The 12,545-nt window shown below is 44.4% G+C and overlaps 1 long non-coding RNA gene across 1 annotated transcript; it reads left to right on the forward strand.

Annotated features, from left to right (window-relative positions):
• Positions 1-5,015: 5,015 nt before the first annotated feature.
• On the forward strand, positions 5,016-12,169 carry LOC119941569. Its single transcript, XR_005455226.1, has 4 exons — positions 5,016-5,048; positions 10,007-10,087; positions 10,897-11,081; positions 11,636-12,169. It is a non-coding gene; the product is annotated as an uncharacterized LOC119941569 (long non-coding RNA).
• The last annotated feature ends 376 nt before the right edge of the window (positions 12,170-12,545 follow it).

Consider the following 12,545-nt stretch of genomic DNA (forward strand, 5'->3'; position numbering starts at 1 on the left):
TATGTGCAGAGCACTGTACTAAGCGCTTGGGAAGTACAAATTGGCATCACATAGAGACAGTCCCTACCCAACAGTGGGCTCACAGTCTAAAAACACACAGTAAGGGCTTAACAATGCCGGAACGACAATTATTCTTCTTAAGTAAAGGCCAACGTTAGAATTATAGAGTGAAAGAGTTGTGAATCAAATGACCATATAATCAAATTACCATACGCTAAATGGAAGGCTTTGAGTTTCACATGGGACTTAATAAGAACAACAATAATAATAATATTTGTGGTATTTGTTAAGTGCTTAATATTTGCCAGGCACGGTACTAAGTGCTGGGTGGTTCCACGCAAAGCACGTTGGACACAGTCCCCGTCCCATGTGGGGCTCAGAGTCTCAATGCCCGCTTTACGGATGAGGAAACTGAGGCCCGGAGAAGTGAAGTGACTTCCCCAAGGGCACACAGTTGACAGAACCCGGGCTTCATCTAGCAGGTCATAGATTAAATGCCAGAAAAAGAGAATGCCGTCCGTTCAATATCTGGAAATGGAGGAATTGAAGGAAGCCTGTAACTGACTAAAAATAATTTGCCGGGAAATTGTTCATTATATGGAGAGGTCTCTCTGGGCTGATGCGTTTTCTTCCCAGGTTCGGTGTTTTCTTTGTAAGGAATTAATTTTGCAACTGATTTAAAATGGCAAGCGGCAGAAAAGAAAGTGTAACTAAACGGGATGGATTCTCTCTGACCTTTTGCTGGCATTTAGGTCGCATTGGCTGGATTTGTTATTTTTGCCTGGCTTCAGCTAGTGATTTGCTTCCGCCTAAAGATATAAATGGAACGACCAATGCGTTACTCATTTAAGTGATTCCGAATGGGAACACTTTGATACTTAACTCAAATAGCCATCAGATAGATGTTTTTATTAGACGATAGCAGGAAATCTGCTTTGAAGACGCATGAAAATTAAAATGTGCACACACACACGCAATAGTATTATCACCCCGCTTTTTCCTCACAATTTTTGCGGGAAATTTTTGTTCAATTATGCAATTGGGAGGGTGATAATCCAGCAATAAGGGGGGTAAGAGGAAAGGAGGGGAAAGGGAGAAGAAAAAGGACAATTCTGTACATGAGCATAATTGACTTATCAATTAATCAACCATATTTATTGAGCACTTAACTGTGTGTCGACCACTGTATTGAATGCTTGGGAGAATACAATATAACACATCTCTTCGAGGAGGCCTTCCCTGACCAAATCCCCCTTTCCTCTTCTCCCACTCCCTTCTGCGTCTCCCTGACTTATTCCCTTCTATCTTCCCCGCCTCAGTCCCACAGCACAGCTGTCATTTTTTAAATATATTTAATGTCCGTCTCCCCCCGCTAGACTGTGAGACCGCTGTGGGCAGGGAATATGTCTGTTTATTGTTGGACCGTATCCTCCGAAGCACTTCTCACGGTGCTTTTCACACAGCAAGCACTCAATAAATGTGACTGAACATAACAATAGTCTTCACAGTCTTCATCCCCATTTTGCAGATGAGGTAACTGAGGCACAGAGAGGTGAATATTTACATATATAACCAAAGCAGGTCAAAGAACTGTTGGATAAAGGGAAGGTAGATTCCTTAATTACCAACCTGTACTTCCCAAACGCTCGCAATCTTAATTCCCTGTTTTCCAGATGAGGCAACTGAGGCACAGAGAAGTGAAGTGACAAGCGGCAGAGCTGGGATTAGAACCCACAACCTCTGACTTCGACACCTGTCTACATGTTTTGTTTTGCCGTCCGTCTCCCCCTTCTAGACTGTGAGCCCATTGTCGGGTAGGGACCGTCTCTATCTGCTGCCGACTTGTACTTCCCAAGCGCTTAGTACAGTGCTCTGCACACAGTAAGCGCTCAATAAATACGATTGAATGAATGAATGAATGAACAATAAAGCAGACCCGATCCCTGCCCAAATGTCTACCTCCTCCTCTAGGCCGTAAACTCGATGCGGGCGGGGAACATTTTTACCAACTCTGTTATATTCTAATGATACTAATGATGGCATTTGTTAAGCGCTTACTATGTGCAAAGCACTGTTCTAAGCGCTGGGGAGGACATAAGGTGATCAGGTTGTCCCACGTGGGGCTCACAGTCTTAGTCCCCGTTTTACAGATGAGGTAACTGAGGCACAGAGAAGTTAAGTGACTTACCCAAAGTCACACAGTTGACACTTGGCGGAGTGGGGATTTAAGCCCATGACATCTGGCTCTCAAGCCCGTGCTCTTTCCACCGAGCTACAATGCTTCTTTTTCATTCATTCAATTGTATTTATTGAGCGCTTACTGTTTGCAGAGCACTGTACTAAGCGCTTGGGAAGTCCAAGTCGGCACCTTCTAGAGATGGTCCCTACCCAATAGTGTGCTCACAGTCTAGAAGGGGGAGACAGAGAACAAAACAAAACATATTAGCAAAATAAAATGAATAGAATAAATATGTATGAATAAATAAATATGACAGAGAAGTCAAGTGACTTGCCCAAAATCACACAGCTGATCAGCGGTGGCGCCGGGATTAGAACCCATGATCCCTGACTCCCAATCCCGGGCTCTTTCCGCTAAGCCACGTTACTTCTCTAGGACTGATAGGCGAGTATGCATAATCGTAAAGCCTATCTGTATCTCCCACCTGGATTTCTAATCATCACCATCATCATCAATCGTATTTATTGAGCGCTTACTGTGTGCAGAGCACTGTACTAAGCGCTTGGGAAGTACAAGTTGGCAACATATAGAGACAGTCCCTACCCAACAGTGGGCTCACAGTCTAAAAGGGGGAGACAGAGAGCAAAACCAAACATACCAAGAAAATAAAATAAATAGAATAGATATGTACAGGTAAAATAAATAAATGGAGAAATAAATATGTACAAACATATATACATATATACAGGTGCTGTGGGGAAGGGAAGGGGGTAAGATGGGGGGATGGAGGGGGGATGAGGGGCAGAGGAAGGAAGGGGCTCAGTCTGGGAAGGCCTTCTGGAGGAGGTGAGCTCTCCGTAGGGCCTTGAAGGGAGGAAGAGAGCTAGCTTGGCGGATGGGCAGAGGGAGGGCATTCCAGGCCCGGGGGATGACGTGGGCCGGGGTTCGATGGTGGGACAGGCGAGAACGAGGTACGGTGAGGAGATTAGCGGCGGAGGAGCGGAGGGTGCGGGCTGGGCTGGAGAAGGAGACAAGGGAGGTGAGGTAGGAGGGAGCGAGGGGATGGACAGCCTTGAAGCCCAGGGTGAGGAGTTTCTGCCTGATGCGCAGATTGATTGGTAGCCACTGGAGATCTCTGAGGAGGGGAGTAACATGCCCAGAGCATTTCTGGACAAAGACAATCCGGGCAGCAGCATGAAGTATGGATTGAAGTGGGGAGAGACACGAGGATGGGAGATCAGAGAGAGGGCTGATGCAGTAGTCCAGACGGGCTAGGATGAGAGCTTGAACGAGCAGGGTAGCGGTATGGATGGAGAGGAAAGGGTGGATCTTGGCAATGTTGCGGAGCTGAGACCGGCAGGTTTTGGTGACGGCTTGGATGTGAGGGGTGAATGAGAGAATTTTTCATTCACGTCTGGGTTTTTCCATCTTTCCATTCATTCATTCAGTCGTATTTATTGAGCACTTACTGTGTGCAGAGCATTGTACTAAGCGCTTGGGGAGTCCAAGTTGGCAACATCTAGAGCCAGTCCCTACCCAACAGCGGGCTCACAGTCGAGAAGGGGGAGACAGACAACAGAACAAAATGTATTAACAAAATAAAATAAATAGAATAGTAAATATGTACAAGAGTAAATGTGCACAAGAGTTCAAAGGTTCTGCTAGAGAGAAGCAGCGTGGCTCAGTGGAAAGAGCCCGGGTTTTGGAGTCAGAGGTCATTGGTTCAAATCCCGGCTCCACCAATTGTCAGCTGTGGGACTTTGGGCGAGTCACTTCACTTCTCTGGGCCTCAGTTCCCTCATCTGTAAATTGGGGATTAAGACTGAGAGCCCCCCGTGGGACAATCTGATCACCTTGTAACCTCCCCAGCACTTAGAACAGTGCTTGGCACATAGTAAGCACTTAATAGATGCCATTATTATTATTATTACCATTATTATTATTATCAGCCTGTCTCCTGAACAGTGTACGTCAGAAAAGTCTGACTTTCGCTCTCATCTTCCAAATGTCTGCTGCTAAACCACCATAATGTAGCTCCAACAGCCATCAGATTTCAAGCCCCTCTGATGGTCTACAGACCAATGGAAGCATCCAATTTCCCCCTGTCTGGGAGACAGGGACTTCCTACAGGCATCGCAGGAGTTCTTCAGGAATTTCATCAGTTCTGGGCTGGCTTTTTACCTCATCAGAAGTAAGATAGCCAAGGCAACCCTCCCTAGAGAGCCAGTCTAGAGATCAGGTCATAATTATAATAATAATGATAATAATGGCATTTATTAAGCACTTACTATATACAAAGCACTGTTCTAAGTGCCGGGGAGGTTCCAAGGTGATCAGGTTGTCCCATGGGGAGCTCACAGTCTTAATCCCCATTTTACAGATGAGGGAACTGAGGCACAGAGAAGTGCCCAAAGTCACACAGCTGACAATTGGCAGAGGCAGGATTTGAACCCATGACCTCTGACTCCCAACCTGGGCTCTTTCCACTGAGCCACGCTGCTTCTCATCATCCCACCCCCTTCCAGATCCTACTGCTCCACATCTTTCACCTCCCTCAATCTTCTCCCTTTCTCCTTACTGTACTGTGGGATTTCAAATGAAATCCTCTCCCGGTTTTCTCCAGTTCCCCAATTCTCCCCTCATCTCCCAAGTCCTCAGATCTGCCTTCTCACCCCCCAAGGCTTCACACCGCTTCACCCCAACACCACTTTTTAATTTTTTAAAAACTCTTCCAGAGCCAGGATGGTCCCTTACTCATTTACAGCCCCCTGGACTCCTAAAGCGAAGCAGCATGGCTCAGTGGAAAGAGCCCGGGCTTTGGAGTCAGAGGTCATGGGTTCAAATCCTGGCTCCGCCAACTGTCAGCTGGGTGACAGTCTCTGGGCCTCAGTTCCCTCATCTGTAAAATGGGGATGAAGACTGTGAGCCCCACGTGAGACAACCTGATCACCCTGTAACCTCCCCGGCGCTTAGAACAGTGCTTTGCACATAGTAAGTGCTTAATAAATGCCATTATTATTATTATTATTATTATTATTAAAGCTGCAGGGACCTGATTGATTGATTGCAAACGATAAGCACTTAAAATGACTGAATGAATGATTGATTGATTGATCAGATGCCAAGACACTTCCCGCTCTCAAACCCATCATAATCAGCAGGAGAGGACCACTGTACTGGACATCAGCTATTTTAAGACCTCTGTACTAGCCACTTGAGAGCTTTGAGAAAGACGTGAAAAACTTGCTCTCTGCTTTGAGGAATTTACAATCTACGGGGGTAGACAAGTATACAATTTGCCAAATACACAACAGACATAAATTCAGGAAAATAGGCCCAATGCTAAAAACAACAACTATATATATATATATATATCCATTTTCATATGCTAACTGTGGCTGATGAGGTAATTAGTCAGGATGTGATTAAGCCCTGCTCTCATCCCAGCCCTTTAACCAAGAAAAAACTCACGGGGCCAACTTGGGAGAGGTAACAGTGTTGTACGGGGAACTAATTAAGCCTTGTTCTCATCTCTCAAATTTAATTCCGAGACAAGGAAATAGAAATTGTCCCACTTCAAACCTAGGAGTCAGAAGACCTGAGTTCTAGTCTCCGTTCCTTCCTTCATTCGATCATATTTATTGAACGCTTACTGTGTGCAGAGCACTGTACGAAGTGCTTGGAAAGCACAATTCAGCAATAAAGAGAGCCAATCCCTGTCCATGCTGGGTTTATAATAATAATAATAATAATAATAATAATAATGGCATTTATTAAGTGCTTACTATGTGCAAAGCACTGTTCTAAGCACTGACAGTCTAGAAGTGGGGAGACAGACATCAAAACAAGTAAACAGGCATCAATATAAACAGAATTATAGATACACACACATCAAAAGTAGACAGGCGTTTTAATATAAATAGATTTATAGCTATATACATATATACACAAGTGCTATGAGGCAGGGAAGGGGTGTAAAGGAAAGGGAGAATAATTATGGTATTTGTTAAGCACTTATTATGTGCCAGGCACTGTACTAAACGCTTGGATGGACACAATCCCTGTCCCATTTATAATACGATGAGGAAGATAGGATAATTTTCAGAAACATGCGAAGCATGTACCATAAAAACGGATTGTCTATTAATAAATACATAAAGCAGATTAGCAGAGATACACACGTAAGTGCTGGGATGGTTAGTATGATCGGGGAGGGGTGAGGAAAATAATAGGAATAATGAGCTTGTTATGGGCAGGGAACGTAACTACCAATTCTGTTGTATTGAACTCTCTCAAACACATAGCACAACGCTCAGCACTGTTCTGCCACTTACCTGCTGTGTGACCTTGGACAAGTCACAACTTCTCTGAACTTCAGCTTCCTGAGACAAGAACTGAGAGTAGTGAGGGAAAAATATCTAGGGGATAACTACAGAATGAAGAGAATGTATTCTTGCTCTAATTCACCCTTTTTTAGCATGTGGGAAATTGTCATTCTTTGAAAAGGAAGGGTCAAATTATTCACCTGGACCAAAATTGAGATTTCTTGGGTTTCACAAAAACAGGCATCAGCTTAGAAAGGCAGAATTCTTCAGGTAAGTTTTCCACAGACGGCTCCCTTTTATGTTTTTATTCCAAAGGACTCCTTCTGGGATTTATCGAAACCTTCCCCATTCGCTTTTCGGTCTCTTCCTCTCCCTATTCCTTACTTTGTCTTTTAAATCATTTTTTCTTTGGCAATAATCATCACCTCTTACTCTTCTCACCAAATGTCCTTCCTAGTCTTTCCTCTTGACTTTTTCCAGTGTCATCTCTTCCTTCTCCAATCCATTCCGAAGACCCAACGGCCACGTAAATCCCCTGCCTCTGGTCAGAAATCACATTTAAACTCCACCAAACACTGTTGGGGTGTCTCAAAACTACCCTAACCTTCAGCTAGCCCAAATGCATCCATCATTTTCTACATGCTGCGTTACCCAGAGGTAGAAAAAACAGTCACTTGCCTCTGATGTAACCCTTATTTTTTAAAATCTCGCGGATTCAAGACAGAAAATAACGTCCCCTTCTTCCTCACGACTACCTTCTCTTGGCAGTAGAGAGTGAAGACCACAATCGTTCTACCGGTTTTCTTTTTAATGAGAAAAATTGAAGAAGTTACAGCATGTATTTTAAAAAGAAAGACTTCTGAAGCAAATGTCCCAATTTTCCCTTCTAAATTGGGCATCTCAGGAGTCTAGGTCTGATTCGCACTACTAAAGACAGTAAATAACTCTGCCTTTGGACTCGTGAAATGGGAAAAAAACATTTATAGCTTCGTCACTGACTTTCATAGAAGTACTTCTGATCCTTGCCGCCCAAAACATCAATACACTTTATTGCACAAATGACCCACAGCACTTGATTCTATAACAGATACAATCCCAGTCTCTTCACATTCTGCCTGCTCCCTTCATGTGAAACAAAATCTTAACACGCACAAAACAAAAACATTCTGATCGGAATTCAAATAATCCAAATAACGCGTATAACGGTAGAGGACTCTTTTTACTCTGCAGGAATCTCAGATGGTAATGGAACTATGGCTTGTTTTTTTTTCAGGTATGGCTCACCTGATTATTATAGTCATTAAATATTTTCAGGCTTTTAGCGTTCTGTTGATTTACCATTTCACTACTTTGGCTGTCAGAGACCTCTCAAAAAATGCCTACGCTTTTTCAGAGATGCCGTATTTGAACGCAAATGATGGCGGCCCATTTCCCAACCAGATGCAGCTGCAAGACGGAGACAATGAATCTGGCCTAGTGGGATTGGAAATCAGTCATTTGGTACGGACTTACTATTACCCTTACACTCTTCTAAGCACTTGGGCAGATACAACAGAGTTCAAGAAACAATCCCTGACCTCATTGTAATGTTTGATTGCTTGTTTTCTAGACAAAAAGCTCTTTGTGGGCAGGGAATGTGTCTGTTCATTGTTATATTGTACTCTCCCAAGTGCTTAGTACAGCATTCTGCACACAGCAAACGCTTGATAAATACGGCTATAAACAAATAATTTTTTGGTGTCTTTCTAGATCTCTTCCCCTGCCTCCAACGCACACGCTGAGAAGCAGCGTGGCTCAGTGGAAAGAGCCCGGGCTTTGGAATCAGAGGTCATGGGTTCAAATCCCGGCTTCGCCAACTGTCAGCTGGGTGACTCTGGGCAAGTCACTTCACTTCTCCGGGCCTCAGTTCCCTCATCTGGAAAACGCGGATGAAGACCGTGAGCCCACCCGTGGGACAACCTGATCACCTTGTAACCTCCCCAGAGCTTAGATCAGTGCTTGGCACATTATAAGCGCTTAATAAATGCCATCATCATTATTATTATTCTGCAGGACAAGCAGCAAAAGGGAAAACGCTGCTTACTGAACTAACCCTGGGCGTGTTATCTCTAAATGCTCCGTTATTATTTCCACTGAAGTACCAAAAAGTTGCATTTTATAGAACAGGAGTGGGCATTATTTGGCCCTTCATTCATTCATTCATTCAATCATATTTATTGAGCACTTACTGTGTGCAGAGCACTGTACTAAGCGCTTGGGAAGTACAAGTTGGAATTTATCTTGCTTGACAAATCTTCCAGTGTACCACAGGGAGGGGGGAAGGGATTTAAACTAAGAAAGACTACCCTCCCGCCTCCAGACGGCTGCAGACACCATTAGGAATCCCCGCAGGTCGCTCTCACATGTTTGTGACAGGCCTAGAGGCTATAATAATAATAATAATTGTGGTATTTGCTAGGCGCTCACTACATGTCCAGCACTGTTCTAAGTGCTGGGGTAAATATCAGGTAAGCATGATCTTTCCCCGCATGGGGATCGCAGTCTAAGCAGAAGGGAGAACAGGGATGGAAAACTCATTTGAGGCCCAGAGAAGTTACATGATCTGTCCAAAGTCACACAGCAGGCACGTGGAAGTGTGGGATTAGAACCCAGGACCTGTGACTCCAAGGCCTGGGATTGTCAGCTGTGTGACATTGGGCAAGTCCCTTAACTTTTCTATGCCTCAGTGACCTCACCTGTAAAATGGGGATTAAGGCTGTGAGCCCCCCGTGGGACAACCTGATCACCTTGTAACCTCCCCAGCGCTTAGAACAGTGCTTTGCACGTAGTAAGCGCTTAACAAATGCCATCATCATTATTATAATTATTATTATTATTATTCTCTGTGCCTCGATTCCCTCACCTGGAAAATGGGGGTTAAGACTGTGAGCCCCCAGTGGGACAACCTGATCACCTTGTAACCTCCCCAGTGCTTAGAACAGTGCTTTGCCCGTAGTAAGCGCTTAATAAATGCCATTATTATTATTATTATTTCCACCAGGCATTTTGCCAATTGATGCCAGGCCGGTAAACGGTCTTCTGCTCTGGTTGCAGACGTCAGGGTCATCTGAAAGGTGCCAAAACTTCCATAGGAGGATTAAGTGATGGTATTTATTGAGGGCTCACTGGGTACTGTACTAAGTGCTTGAGGACTGTACACCCTAAAAACTGAGGCAAAGAAGTCATTTGTAAAATGCAATCTGAAATGGCCTACCCAGCTCATTTTGGAGAGCTCCGTGGCATGAGGGCCTTCTTACAGAGTTTGCTTAGGTTTCGTTTTTGGATAAGCTTAGTACAGTGCTCTGCACACAGTAAGCGCTCAATAAATACGATTGATGATGATGATAAGCTAGATTAATATAGAGTCTATCAGAGCAGCCGACGCGTGGAGTGGAAATTTTTGGTTATAATTTAAGTTTTCTTATGTCTGTCTCCAATCCCTTCTCCGCACTTAAACACTCAGCTTGTGAGCCCCCCGAAGAGCCAGTGACCAACGTCTGATTCCCACATGAATAACTTCCCGACGCTCAGTACACTGAACACGGTAAGGATTTTTTCAATGGTATTTGTTCAGCACTTACTACGTGCCAGGCATTGTTCTGATCGCTGGGATAGATGCAAGATAATCAGGTTGGACGCAACTCCCGTCTCACGTGGGGCTCACAGTCTTAAATCCCCATTTTAGATGAGATAACTGAAGCACAGAGAAGTGAAGTGACTTACGCAGGGTCAAACAGCAGACAAGCGGCAGAGCCAGAATGAGAACTCAGCTCCTCTGACTCCCAAGCCTGTGCTCTACTATAATAATAAGCACTTAGTACAGTGCTCTGCACACAGTAAGCGCTCAATAAATACGATTGAAAAATAATAATAATTTTGGTATTTGTTAGGCACTTACCACGTGCCAAGCACTGTTCCCCAGCACTTAGAAGCACATAATAAGCGCTTAATAAATGCCATTATTATTATATTCTAAGTGCTGGAGGAGATACAAGGTAATCAGGTTGCCCCACATGGGGCTCACAGTCTTTAATCCCCATTTTCCAGATGAGGTAACGGAGGCCCAGAGAAGTGAAGCGACTCGCCCAAGGTCACACAGCCGATAAGCGGCGGGGCCGGCATTAGAACCCACAGCCTCTGACTCCCAAACCCGTGCTCTTTCCGCTGAGCCGTGCTATTATAATTCTTAATAAATGCTACCACTACTGTATTACGGATCCGAAGAATTTGTCATCGAAGAGAGCGGAATAACCTTTCATTGGGGATGGACAGGGAGAGAGTTGGAGGGGGGACGGCGTTCAAAATTCCAGGCATGTCTATTTAGACACCCCCTTCCCCGGATTTCGTCCCCAGGCATTTCCTGATCACGCGGACACATCGGAGAGTTTGGCCTCGGTGGCCCCGAGAGGGTAATATCTCAAAGACTTTGAGGACACACCACCCCAGGATGGATTTGTGGGGAAACAGGAGCCCCAAACCGATCGCACGTCGCTTAGGTGAATCAGGTCGGATAAACCTGTACTCATCGACCGCAAACCGTATGTATTTTGAGATTGGATCACCCCAGAATCCAGCCATCGGATCACCTAGTTCAAACCATCATCATCATCATCATCAATCGTATTTATTGAGCGCTTACTATGTGCAGAGCACTGTACTAAGCGCTTGGGAAGTACAAATTGGCAACATATAGAGACAGTCCAAACCAGCGCGCAATTCAAGCGAAAGCACAATGCCTTACATCCTCTCCCTTGTCATTCCTTTCCAACCATCTTTCCATGGCTAAAAGACTCGGGCTATCGAACTGTTATTGTCGTCTTGTTTTTAATCCCAGAAAAACTCGCTTCCCGGGTACTGGAATGCCAAGATTGCGATTTGAGCCCCACAGGAGAAAAATGAACCAATTAAACGCATCCTATCATCATCATCATCATCAATCGTATTTATTGAGCGCTTACTGTGTGCAGAGCACTGTACTAAGCGCTTGGGAAGTACAAATTGGCAACATATAGAGACAGTCCCTACCCAACAGTGGGCTCACAGTCTAAAAGGGGGAGTATTAAAGTACTAAAATTAATACTATCCTTCCCAGTACTAGATCGATTGGTGTCTGGATTATTGCCGAGTCCTACGGAGAATCCAGACCCTCCACGGTGAGATTTTTTCCAGTTTCAAGGGTCCGAATTTCCCATTTGAAGGAGGGGAAGAAAGAAGTGCTTTGTGTTTGTGCGGCTGAACTCTAATGAAACCAGGAAGATGGAGACTGTGAGCCATTTCCTTCGTTACACATGTAGCGATCCAGATTTTCCTTGGCAAACGAGAAGTTCCCCCAAATCCCTAGAGTTGGTGACATCGCAGTTGGTAAGATCTACTGGGGCAAGCGGGGATAAGGATCCGGTGGCTGAGGTCACAGTAGATCAAGTTTTAGTAGTTCTGCGATGGTCAAAACAGAATGTTTTTAAGACGATAAGTACGAGCGATAAAGTGATATGCCCTGTATTCAGAATTTAAGACGATAAGTACGAGCAATAAAGGGATATGCCCTGTATTCAGAATCTACGATAACTTTCCTGGTCCCTTTTCCCTTTTTCCTCTCCTCCTCCCCATCCTCCCCCGCCCTACCTCCATCCCCTCCCTCCAGCACCTGTATATATGTTTGTACGGATCTATTACTCTATTTATTTTACTTGGACATATTTACTATTCTATTTATTTTGTTAATGATGTGCATTTAGCTTTAATTCTATTTGTTCTGACAACTTGACACCCGTCCACATGTTTGGTTTTGTTGTCTGTCTCCCCCTTCTAGACTGGGAGCCCGCTGTTGGGTAGGGACCGTCTCTATATGTTACCAACTTGTACTTCCCAAGTGCTTAGTACAGTGCTCTGCACACAGTAAGCGCTCAATAAATACGACTGAGTGAATGAATGAATGGTCAAATTGCATAATTCTTTTTATTTATATCGATGCCTATTTACTTCTTTTGATGTCTGTCTCTCCC

Source organism: Tachyglossus aculeatus, chromosome 20 (genome assembly GCF_015852505.1).
Source record: "Tachyglossus aculeatus isolate mTacAcu1 chromosome 20, mTacAcu1.pri, whole genome shotgun sequence".
NCBI classification, from domain to species: Eukaryota; Metazoa; Chordata; class Mammalia; order Monotremata; family Tachyglossidae; genus Tachyglossus; species Tachyglossus aculeatus.